Source organism: Dryobates pubescens, chromosome Z, assembly GCF_014839835.1.
Source record: "Dryobates pubescens isolate bDryPub1 chromosome Z, bDryPub1.pri, whole genome shotgun sequence".
NCBI lineage: Eukaryota > Metazoa > Chordata > Aves > Piciformes > Picidae > Dryobates > Dryobates pubescens.
Window position 1 is genome coordinate 117,097,803 of NC_071657.1, and position 10,817 is coordinate 117,108,619.

The window sequence follows — 10,817 nt, forward strand, 5'->3', positions numbered from 1 at the left end:
CTGAGGAGGCCACAAAAATATTCCAAGGGATGGAAACTTTCTGCTGAGTGGCCAGGCTGAGAGAGTTAGGGCTGTTCAGCATGGAGAAGGCTTCAGGGAGACCTCTTTGTGGCCTTTCAGTACTTACAGGAGCCTATTAGAAAGATGGGAACTCTCTTCAGCAGAGCCTTTTGTGACAGAGCAAGTGATTTGGTTTTAAATCAAAAGAGGGAGATTTAGACTAGAAAGAAGGAAGAAATTCTTTACTATAAGGGTGGCAAGACACTGGCCCAGGTTGCCCATTGGGGTGGTATATGCCTCATCCCTGGAAACAATCAATACCCAGCTGTGATATCAAGCATGCAATGGCAACATAGTGCAAGTTTCCTAGAGGGCAGCTGGTGAAATCTCACGCACAGTCAGTGTGAGATAATAATATTTCTTTTTCCATCAACAAAAGCTAGCCTGGGTTAACTCTTGCAGTCATAGAATCATACAACTGTTTTGGTTGAAAATGACCTTTAAGATCAAGACCAGCTGTTAACACAACTCTGCGAGGTCAGCACTAAACCATGTCTCCCAGCACCACATCTGTAGGTCTTTCAAATCCCTCCAGGAATGGTGACTCCACCACCTCCCTGGGCAGCCTCTTCCAGGCCTTGACAGCCCTTTCAGTGAAGAGATTCTTCCCTGTATCCAATGTAAACCTCCCCCATGCACCTAGAGGCCATTTCTTCCCCTCTTATCTCTAGTTACTAGAAGAGACCAACACCCACTTTGCTCCAGACTCCTCTCAGGAAGTTGTAGAGAGCAAGAAAGTTTCCCTCATCCTTCAATATTTTTTCCATGTCATGGTTGAAAAGAAATAGGACTTGCAGCACTGTTCTAGGGAAAGTGTATCAAAGTTCAGATCTGGCTTCTCCAGCAGGATGTTCTCCTGGTATCAACCTAGGTTTTCCTTCTATCAGGTGCTACAGACAGGAGACAAACCTCCTGCTCAAAGCAGGGCAAACTATGAAGTAGCCATCCAGATACAGGGAAATACAAGAGCCTCCTACCACTGCAGTGCAGGATTTTGAAGCAGCAGTGTCAGAGGAGGGCACTATTTCTAGTGCAGAAAAAGATGTCACCAAAGCCTTTTCTTGAGTCTTTGCTCCTCACAGAAGCAGCAAATGAATAGCCAAAGAGATGTTAAATACTGGTCTTCAGAAAGGGATAAATCATAGCAGCAGGAGCCAAATGGGAATGAGAAAACAAAATCTAAGCAAGAGAAACTACTTAGACACAAAAATAAGGACATATGCCGTTGTGAGCTCTATTCCTTAGAGGGCAGCAAAGATCCTGGTATGCCGTGGCCAAAGGCAGGACCCGAAAATGTCTGGACACCTGACACACCACCCTCATTGACCTTTGTTTTTGGGAGGTAATGTTAGCAAGGGCAGATGGGATCACAGACACCTCAGGGCCAGAGCACTCTTTTGCAACAACCAGGATGCTGAGACATGAACATCTTAGCCTATAGCTATGCCAAGTATGTTCACCCTTGCCAGGTGTTCTAATGAGTGTGAGCTTCAAGTGATGGTTGAAAAACTGACCCAGACCAGACTAAAGGTTTGAGGTGCCCATCAGATATTCAACAACTGGTTCTTCTGTTCCTCCTTAGCATGCCAGAAGTGATCTGTAAGCAGCTCTGTCACAGAATCATAGAACTGTTAAGGTTGGAAGAGACTTTAAAGATCATTAAGTTCAAAAACTCACCTAGACCTCACAATCCCACCACTACTGCTGAGCTCCTACGATTGAACCCCGTCTCACAGCACCACATCCACGCATCTTTCAAATACCTCCAGGGATGGTGACACCACCACTTCCCTGGGCAGCCTGTTCAAATGCTTGATAACCCTTTCTGTGAATTTTTTTCTCCCCTACTATCCAACCTGGACCTGCCCTGGCATAACTTTAGGCTCTTTCCTCTTGTCCTACCACTTGTTGCATTTGAGAAGAGAGTGACCTCACCTCCACTAATATGTGTCTTGACTATAAAGGGCAGGTTTGGAACCCCCTTTTTTCAAATGCCTTAGAGGGAGATTTTGGGGACAGGCATCTCCTGTTATTTCTTCTTTTGTAAGATTTTAATGTAAGATTATTTCAAGATTTCCATGTGTCATAGGTACAAACACAACACTCAGCCTGGAGAAGAAAAGACTCCAGGGAAACCTAATAGCAGCCTCCCAGTACCTGAAGGGGACCTATAAGAAGGCTGTAAAGGGACTGTTTATACAGGCCTGCAGTGATAGGATGAGGGGCAATAGTTTGAAATTACAGAAGAGTAGATTAAATTGGGCAGTAGGATGAAGGTCTTTACTATAAGGGTAATGGAACTCAAACAGATTGCCCAGGGAGGTAGTTGAGGCCCCATCCCTGGAGCTATTCAAGGCCAGGCTTGACAGGGCTCTAGGCAACCTGATCCAGTGGAGGATGTGCCTGTTTACTGCAGGGAGGGTGGACTAGCTGACCTTTGGAGTTCCTTTCCAATCCAAATCATTCTATGATTCTACATCAGTATTACATCACTGCTTTTCCCATCCACATTTCCCTTCTGATCCCAGGCAAATATCCTGTTTTTTTCCCTGCTTCCATCTCTTCATCCATCAACACCCAACCCCTAGAAGTACTGGTGTGCATCTGCAACAAGGAGTTTTGCTGACTGCCTAATTCTCCCCAGCAGGCTCTGTGCTGCTGCATGAGAATCAGAAAGTGAAAATAAAGGACTAATTTTTGGTCTGCAAAGCTGAATGAAAATGAAAGAGTGAAAGTAACCACAGGCAACCTGACACCTCTCAGCTGGTGAGTATCTGTGGCAGGGTGATGCTTCACTGGAGATGAGGAGACCCCACTGCCACCTCTGTGTTACTTGCTCTGTGTGCACAGGGTCTCATGGAGTTGATATAACTAAAGATATCCAAGTCACATGCCAGCTTCTGCAGCTGAAACACGATGTATTGAAAAAATTGTTTGATCCTTGTGGGTAAAGGATGGATTGAAAACATTTGTCTCCAAAATGCAAGGATTGACATAAGTCAAAATCTAGCATGTTGCATAGAAGAATAGCTCAAGGTAAACAGAGTAAAACTCATAACGGTATCATACAATGCACTGGGTTGGAATGGACCTTTAAAGGCCATCTAGCCCAACCACCTCCTGCAGTCATCAGGGACATCCCCAACTGGATCAGGTTGCTTGGAGACCCATCAAGCCTGACCTAGAATGTTTTCAGCGATGGGGCCTCCACCACCTTCCTAGGCAACTTGTTCCAGTGTTCCACCACCCTCATAATAAAGAACTTCTTCCTAATGTCCAATCTAAATCTATTCTTCTCTAGTTTAAAACCATTGCCCCTCATCTTATCATTACACACCCTTATAAAATTCCCTTGCCAGCTTTTTTGTAGGCCACTTCAGGTACTGCAAGGCCACTATGTGGTCTCCCCAGAGCCTTCTCTTCCCCAGGCTGAACAACCCCAGCTCTCAGCCTGTCATATATATAAACACACATTCTCTATGGAGGGATTAGGCAACCTAGTAAATTTTTTACATCCTTACCTTTTTTCTGAATTTTTTCCATAAATATGATACTTTCTCCATGGCCAAGGCCAAAGGTTGTGTTGTTTGCATGGGAGATGGACCATGTTCTTTAAAGGAGAACTGCATGGTAAGGAGCCTTGAACACAAGTCTTATGAGGAATGATTGAGCAAGCAGGGGTTGTTCAGCAGAGGTGTCTCCAAAGGTGATTTTGTGTTACCTCAAACCAAGCAAATGTCAAGTGTAAAACTGTAACCCAGTTCAAACTAAAGTGCTTATTTCTCTGTTGAATATAAAGGCAGTCAAAGCACAGTCAGAGACATCTGACTTCCAGATACTTGGAAACTTTATGCAGTAAATCTACCCACTCTTGGTGACTCAGGTTTTGGGGTACATCTGGGAAAGCATTGCAGGTCAAGTCACACCATCCCTGGGGTCACAATGCCAGGTTTTGAAGCAGCTCTTTCCCACACACCCAGGAAAAAGCTCGCTTCTGGCACTGTGGTATGGAAATCAGGAGAGACTTCTGCATCTTACACCTTTTGTGGCCTAGAAGTGGTTGCAGGTGCAGCCTAGGTTAGGTCAGGGAGATGGGTTTCCCCATGGCAAAAAACTTGTTTGCTCAACGTTCAAGAAACATAACCCCATGACTCAGGCTGGTGAGGGCTGGCTTCTTGCTGCACTCAAAAAGTCAAGTGTTGAATCAATGGGGAAATTCTGACAGTGAGTTCAGGGCTGGGTGGTCAGGGCAGAAGGAGGTGTGTGCTTGTGAGCTCTTAAGGAGAAACCATGCACACTTGGGCCAAGAAGCAGAGATCACTTTTGACTAGATCTTCCTAGCAATGGCTCCTAACATGGCCTGGATCATGAAAGATTAGCACCAAAGAAGAGGTTCTTTTGCATTTTCTAGGGCTTGTGAGGCCCCTTCTTACATCCCAGTTCGCTTCTCCCTCAAAAGGCTCCCTCATTCAACTTAGCAGTACAATGGTTTCACTGTTGTACCTGAAAGAGTCAACCCCAGCCTCCAGAACAGTCAGTCATAAAATCACAGAATCATTTAATCATTTTGGTTGGAGAAGACCTTTAAGATCATCAAGTCCAAGTGTTAACCCAGCACTGCCAAGTCCACCACTAAACCACGTCCCTCAGCGCCACACCTATGGGCCATTTAAATCCCTTCAGGGGTGGTGAGCCCACCACTTTCCTGAGCAACCTCTTCCAGGGCTTGTCCACCCTTTTGGGGAAGAAATTGCTCCTAATGTCCAACCTAAACCTCCCCTGGGACAACTTGAGGTCATCTCCTTTTGTTCTATTATTTGTTACCAGGAAGGAGAGACTGACCACCACCCCACTACAGCCTCCTTTCTGGCAGTTGTAGAGAGCAAGAATCACAGTATCACAGTATAACTAAGGTTGGAAGAGACCCCAAGGATCATCAAGTCCAACCTGTCTCGACAGACCTCACAACTAGACCATGGCACCAAGTGCCACATCCAATCTCCTCTTGAACACCCCAGGGACGGTGACTCCACCACCTCCCTCGGCAGGTCTCCCCTCAGCTTCCTCTTCTGACCAAATAACCCCAGTTCCATCAGCTTCTGCTCTACACCCTTCACCAGCTTCATTGCTCTTCTCTGGACACACAGTCAAGGTGATTTGGTGATCAAATGTTCTTTCCCTGAAAACTCAGAGCACATCCCATTCCCCCTACTCCAAGCTTTGCTCACCTATATGGACAGTGGGCTACTCACCTCCAGCAAGACACAAACTTTACCTGGAAAAAAGCAGCAGCTGACACACTGCTCCAGTTGGCTGCTAGTCTCACAGAATCACAGAAGGATAGGGCTTGAAAAGGATCTCTCAAAATCAGTCCAACACCCCTGTCAGAGAAGGATCACCTAAAGGAGATCACATAGGAACACATCCAGATGGGCCTTGAAAGTCTCCAGAGACAGAGACTTCACCACCTCTCTGAGCCGCCTGTTCCAGTCTCTTCCACCCTCAAAGTAAAAGAGTTCCTTCTCATGTTTAGATGGAACTTCCTATGCTTAAGTTTATGCCATTACCTTGTCCTGTCACTGGGAGCCACTGAGAAGAATCTGGTCCCATCTTCCTAACACCCACCCCTTAGATATTTGTAAGCATTAATAAGATCTCCTCTCAGCTTCCTCTTCTCCAGGCTAAACAGACCCAGCTCTCTCAGCCTTTCCTCACATGATAGATGTTCCAGTCCCCTCATCATCTTAGTGGCCCTGCACTGACCTCTTTCCAATAGTTCTTTGTCCTTGAGCTGGGGTGCCCAGAACTGGACACAGTACTTCAGGTGAGGACTCACCAATGCAGGGAAGAAGGGAAGGCGAACCTCCCTCTACCTTGGAGAACCTCCCTCTACCTACTGGCCACACTCCTCTTAATGCATCCCAGGATGCTGTTGGCCTTGTTGGCTGTGAGGGTACCCTGCTGGCTCACGGTCATCCTGTTGTCTGCCAGGCCTCACAGACAGCAAGGGGAATCAAAGGGTAGTGAGTTGGACTGGAAAGTATCTCACCCCCTGCACTGGTTCCTCAGGTAATATGGAAGCCCCAAGACATTAAAGCAACTCTGGAGCTAGAATTTGTGCAATTTCTGTCCTTCCATCACTCAGTGACAAAAGCACACATCTTCATAAACCATAGCAACACTCACCACTGTGCTTTGATTTCAAGTACAGGCTGGTCTATACAGAAACTAATCCATGCTTTAAGAGAATGAAATATCTTTACATATTAACACAACCTGTTTATTAAGCCTCCTTTGATATCTCTTCCTGGAAGATGCATGTGTATTAGAGCCAGGATATCACCATGTACATGGACTCTTTAATCCTGTTGAGACTTGGCTAGTTTGGAAGCTGCTCTGAGATATCCTACCAAGGTGGTCTGAGGCATGGAGCACACATCTTCTAGAAGCAAGTTAAGAAATTCAGGCTTTTGGAGTATGGCAATGAGGAGCCTGGAGGGCAGCACAGTAGCTGCCTACAGCTGCTTGGAAGGGCAAAGACAGTGAAGTCAAGCTCATTGTGGCAGGCACTACAACAAAGGGCAGCAGCCACATACTGTGGCTTAGGAAGTGCAGGTTGGACAACAGGATAAACATCTCTAGGCAAGTAGTACAGTGCTGTGACAGGTTGTTGGGAAATGACAAATGATGAATTGTGGAGGTGACTCAAGGCTTAGCTGGATGAAACCCTGGCTAAACCAGTCTGGAGCTGACAGTGCTTCCGCTTGAAGGAGAAGATTGAATTAGAGTCCTCCAGCAGATGCTGCCAACCAACATTACTATGACCCTAAGACAGATGCAGGTGCATCTACCATCTTCTCCCCACACTGCTCCACTGCTCTGCCCCTGGTCCTGGTCCTAAGAGTTGTACATTAAAGCCTTTCTACATCCCAGAGCTACAAACCCCACACCACTTACCTCAGAGAGACAAGAAGGGGGCACGTTCTCAGATTCCTGCTTGTGGCTGCTGTGGAGGATAGACACCAACCAGATGAGACTCCATCAGCTCATCTTCACCCACAAGGAGAGACTGGTGATATCCAATGGTCTCTAGACCAAACTAGTTCCTCTGCTAGCCATGTAAAATCACCCCACTGCGAGCTTCAGCCCCAGGCTGGCCCTCTCTACAATAAACACAGGCTGTGTTACTGCACATTAATCAGTCTGAGGGTAATTAGCAGTTACGTCAACATGAGGATTTCCAGATGCTCTGCTGGCTCACTCCACGTGGAAATGAGGTTGTTGTTCGTGGGTGGAAGCATGTCAGATCAAACTCCAGATGAAAAGCCTCATTGCTAATTGGGAAGAGCAGTCCCTTTACTCATGTGTTGTGCCTTGGGTCATCTCTGCCAGACTTGGCATCCCTGAATTCTGTGGATGTGGCATGGCAGGAAGAGACAGCTGGGCAACCCTGATTAACCTGCTTCACCTCTAAGCAAGCAGGTTGAGGGAGGTTCTCCTCCCCCTCTACTCTGCCCTGGTGAGGCCTCATCTGGAATACTGTGTCCAATTCTGGGCTCTCCAGTACAAGAAGGACAGGGAACTGCTTGAGAGGTTACAACAAAGGGCTACAATGATGATTAGGGGACTAGAACATCTCTCTTGTGAAGGCTTGGGACATTTTATCCTAGAAAAGAATGAGGGTGAATCTTATCAATGCTTATAAATACTTAAAGGGTGGTTGTCAGGAGGATGGGGCCAGTCTTCATTCAGTGGTGCTCAGCAACAGGACAAAAGGCAACTTGAACATAGGAAGTTCCATCTAAACATGAGGAGCAACTTTTTGCTTTCAGGGTGGTAGAACACTGTAGCAGGCTGCTCAGGAAGGTGGTGGACTCTATTTCTGGAGTCATTCAAAACCCATCTGGATTCTTGATGGTTTTTCTTAGAGTGGACAAGGAGCATGAACCAACCACTTAAGCTGAGAGCATATGGTGGGAGGACAGCATGAAACCCTTTGCATTTTGAGTGCTTGAGACATAAGATGTTAATGTTTCCCAAGTACATTTCAAGTTAAGGACTATGACTTAATATAAAGTGAACAAAATCTGCTCTCTACCACCTGCTACTTTAAATTTACATTCAGAATATGAACTGAGGACCAGTGGGAATAGAGAGAGAGGGAGAGAGACAGCACTCAGACACAGAGACCCATGGTGAAGAAGGTAGCCAGGACTCAAACCCTGGCCATGAACATTTCCCAGTTAAGCTATATTCACAAGAAATTATCCCTTGAAGTCAGACTAACACAAACAATTGCAACAGTCTCTTCCTAGGTCACCCTCTCAAAATGACTCAGACTCCTCCATTTGCTCTGTTGATGGCTAAGCAGGATTCACCCTATTGAAGAACTACTTCTCAGCAGTCCCTGTAGTCAATAAGAGATGAATGCACATTTCCAGGGCATGGTTCACACCAGGCAGATGCAGTGAATGGTATGACAAAAGTGCTGATTTCCCTCTACAAGAGAGCCCAGGGTGGCAAGCTCTGGTTTACACCTCTAGGATTGCACGGGATGAGTCCCACATCAGGTTGCCATCCCTACATATATTATGTCTGTTTTATATCACCTGCTTAGCCAAAACGTAATGTAAAAATACAAGATCTATCTTTTTTTCCAAAGCCTTTTCATAGAATCACAGAACTGTAGAACTGTTGAGGCTGGAAGAGATGTTTGAGACCATCAAGTCCAATCACTTGCCTAGAGTTCACTACTGCTATGCTACTACTACTAAACTATATCACTCAGCACCACATCCACATGTAAATACCTCCTGGGATGGTGACTCCACAGCCTCCCTGGGCAGCCTGTTCCAATGCCTGATAACCCTTTCTATGAAGAAACTTTTCCTAATATCTTACTTGAACCTCCCTTGGCACAACTTGAGGCTGTTTCATCTTGTCCTGATGTTTGTTGCATATGAGAAGAGATGGATCCCCACCTTGCTCCAAACTCCGTTGAGGGAGTTGTAGAGGGTGACGAGGTTTCCCCTCAGCCTCCTCTTCTGAAGTTTAAACAACTCCAGTTCCCTCAGACATTCCTCATAAGACTTGGGTTCCAGGCCTCCACCAGCTCAGTTGCTCTTCATTAGACATGCTGCAGCACCTCCATGTCCTTGCAGTGAGGAGCCCAAAACTGAACACAGTGTTCACATTTCTCTGATGCAGAGCCCTTCCATATTCATTCTTATGACTCTGTCATGTCAATCCAGCAGGAATTTCGAGGGAGTTTCGTAACCCTCTAGGAGGACCTTTCCTGTGTGTCAGGATGTGTGTTGTGCCCTCAGGAGCACAACAGAAAAACAATCGGTGTAGCATGGACTAGGAGGGAAGGTTGCACCTTATGCAATTCAGTCTTAATGTTCTTAAATCCAGTTGTTTGATGTGGTTGGAGAAGCCAACAGAGGGTGAGGAGCAGAGGTATTTATGTCTTACTTCTTGACAAGGTTGTCTGGATGTAGAGTAGTGCCCTGCATGTTACTCAAGCCCAGAGCAGCTGTTAGCACCAGAAAATCACCCAGCATGAAGATGAGCTCATGCTAAACTAGCTCTGGGCTAGATGCAAATGAGAAGCAAAGTCAAAAGCTGTTTGTGCAGGTGACTTGCTCTGAGTCAGACCTGCTAGACCAAGAGCCAGCTAGTGGAAGTAATGGAGTAAGTAAAAAGTAATCTCTGCTCTAGGCTGACTCTTACCCCTGTGATGCAGCCTTATCCTGCAGCACCCCTCTTTCGGCCCAAATAGATGAACTCACAGGGTTGAGCACGACCCAAAAGGACCAGTGAGGTTTCCTTTGCGGCTTGATTTTCTGCTGCAGGCACCACTTCGTGAAACATAGCCACTGCCAATGGGTTGAGTAAGAAAATCCTGCTATGGATGCAGAGTTCAATGCTTGTGTTCACTATAAGCATGAGGAGAACAAGTTTACTATAAAAACGTAGCTGTGTCCATAATAAGCAAGTGGAGGAATCTGAAATGGGTATTTCCAGGAGTATGTTGACAAGATGCAGTGAGTCAAGGTAGGAGAAGGATTGCTTTTGGATAGCTTTAGAAGACTATAGGGAAGATTTGCCTTTGCTTGAATTAGAGAAAGCTATGTTTTGTCTTTGACTCTGAGGGTAATGTAAACACCTTGTAACTGAAGGAGAGAAACTAGGCAGAATTTGGTCGGATGTGTTGAAATATTGTTTGGTTATTTTGACCTATTGTATGCCTTAATTACACGTATGCCATTAGAGAATGACCAATGGGGATGTGACACTTGTGCCTTCTGATAGACTAGATAACTTTGCTGTGTAATGGAATAAACATCTGCGCCTGCTTACATCTGGTCTGGAAAGCATTGCATGAGGCAAATCCGACATCAATACAACATCTGTACTACAACAAGTCAAGACCTGTGGTAAGCTAAATTTGGCATTTCCTTTGTTTTGTGGGTTTCTGCACCCACAAGGTTTTGAAAGTGTTGCATACAGGCAGCACCCATCTTTCCAGGTAGGAGAAAGAGGCATAGGAACAAGAAAGGTTGACATATCTGCAGGTCTAACTTGAGCAGGGTGAGATGTACTTTAACAATGGGAGAATTCTTCAGTGATGAACAAAGATTTGCTTCAGAGAGGCAGAAAAGGACCCATCAGAGAAATGCTGAAACCTGCATGCAGCCAGCTCAGACCTCACCTCAGCTGGCACTTTGGTGCCTTTCCCAAGATGAGGGTTCTTC